The sequence below is a fragment of the Etheostoma spectabile genome, chromosome 14 (assembly GCF_008692095.1).
Source record: "Etheostoma spectabile isolate EspeVRDwgs_2016 chromosome 14, UIUC_Espe_1.0, whole genome shotgun sequence".
In the NCBI taxonomy this organism is placed as follows: Eukaryota; Metazoa; Chordata; class Actinopteri; order Perciformes; family Percidae; genus Etheostoma; species Etheostoma spectabile.
In genome coordinates this window covers 21,460,469-21,461,842 of record NC_045746.1, presented here as the reverse complement: position 1 = coordinate 21,461,842, position 1,374 = coordinate 21,460,469, and the positions used below count along the sequence as shown (strand labels likewise).

At 46.8% G+C, this 1,374-nt stretch overlaps 1 long non-coding RNA gene across 1 annotated transcript in view; it reads left to right on the top strand.

Annotated features, from left to right (window-relative positions):
• LOC116701549 (uncharacterized) overlaps positions 1-271 on the top strand; it is a 23,909-nt gene extending 23,638 nt beyond the window's left edge. The window contains exon 3 of the long non-coding RNA XR_004334937.1: positions 186-271. This is a non-coding gene — a long non-coding RNA (uncharacterized LOC116701549). The remainder of the gene's footprint in view (positions 1-185) is intronic.
• The last annotated feature ends 1,103 nt before the right edge of the window (positions 272-1,374 follow it).

The window sequence follows — 1,374 nt, the reverse complement described above, 5'->3', positions numbered from 1 at the left end:
AGGAGCCAAAGCATTAGGAGTTTGTTGTGACATTATAATACCTCAATATAAACATAGAGCATTTCATGAAACACAGATGAAATTAGAAATCTAACGTTAGCTAACAAGCAGCAGGCAGCCGTTCGGTCCGCTCCCACCGTGAGAACAGCTGACAGCCTGGGAGATGCACCTGTTGATGTTTTAAGCTGTGATTGGTTTCCTTCCTTTGCCGTACCTGAAGTTGCTGCATTTTGGCTGCTGTCTGTAGATTCCTTCCTGCGCAACTTGCATTCTTTTTTAGATGTTTCATATGCAAATGTTGCAACAATGGCGATGTTGTCTATTGTTTAATTCAATTTCAATTAAATTCAATTGCATTTGTACAGGGCCAAATCACAACAACAGTTATCTCACAGCGCTTTTAATAAAAGAGCAGACCTTGTAGAACGTACTCTGTGATGTTATTTACAGAAACCCAACAGTTCCCGCCAAGAGCAAGCACTAGGCAATAGAGGCAAGGAAAAACTTCCTTTAAGAGGCAGAAACCTCGAGCAGAACCATGGCTCAGGCTGGGCGGTCATCTGCCTCGACCGGTCGGGGGTGAGAGACAGAGAAGGAGAGAGAACAACAGACAGACAGACAGACAGACATAGAGAATTGTAGCAGAGGGTGTCAGGCAGGAACGTGGAGGCAGCAGGTGACTCCGACTGCAGATCCAGAGCCAGAAACACCTGCAGGAAGTGATAGAAGGAGAGAGGGGAGGGGGAGACACTGGGGGCAAGAGAGCACAAGACTCGGGAAAGGGAAGAAGTCTAGTTAGTGACATGCATTATGGGATGAGGTTGCATACAGATGGAGAGAAGAAGGAAGAGAGAGGTGCTCAGTGCATCATGGGAAGTCCCCCAGCAGTCTAGGCGTATAGCAGCGTAACTAAGGGATGGTTCAGGACTCTCCTGAGCCAGCCCTAACTATAAGCTTTATCAAAGAGGAAAGTCTTGAGCCTACTCTTAAATGTGAAGACGATGTCTGCCTCCCGGACCCAAACTGGAACCTGGTTCCACAGGAGAGGAGCCTGATAGCTGAACGCTCTGGCTCCCGTTCTACTTTTAGAGACTCTAGGAACCACCAGTAACCCTGCATTCTGGGAGCGCAGTGCTCTGGTTGGGTAGTAAGGTACTATGAGCTCTTTAAGATAAGATGGTGCCTGACTATGAAGAGCTTTGTAGGTGTGAAGAAAGATTTTAAATTCTATTCTGGATTTTACAGGAAGGCAATGCGGAGAAGCTAAAACAGGAGAGATGTGATCTCTTTTCCTGGTTCCTGTCAGAACACACGCTGCAGCATTCTGGATCAGCTGAAGGGTCCTTACCACGAGACAAATCGGCATTGCATATT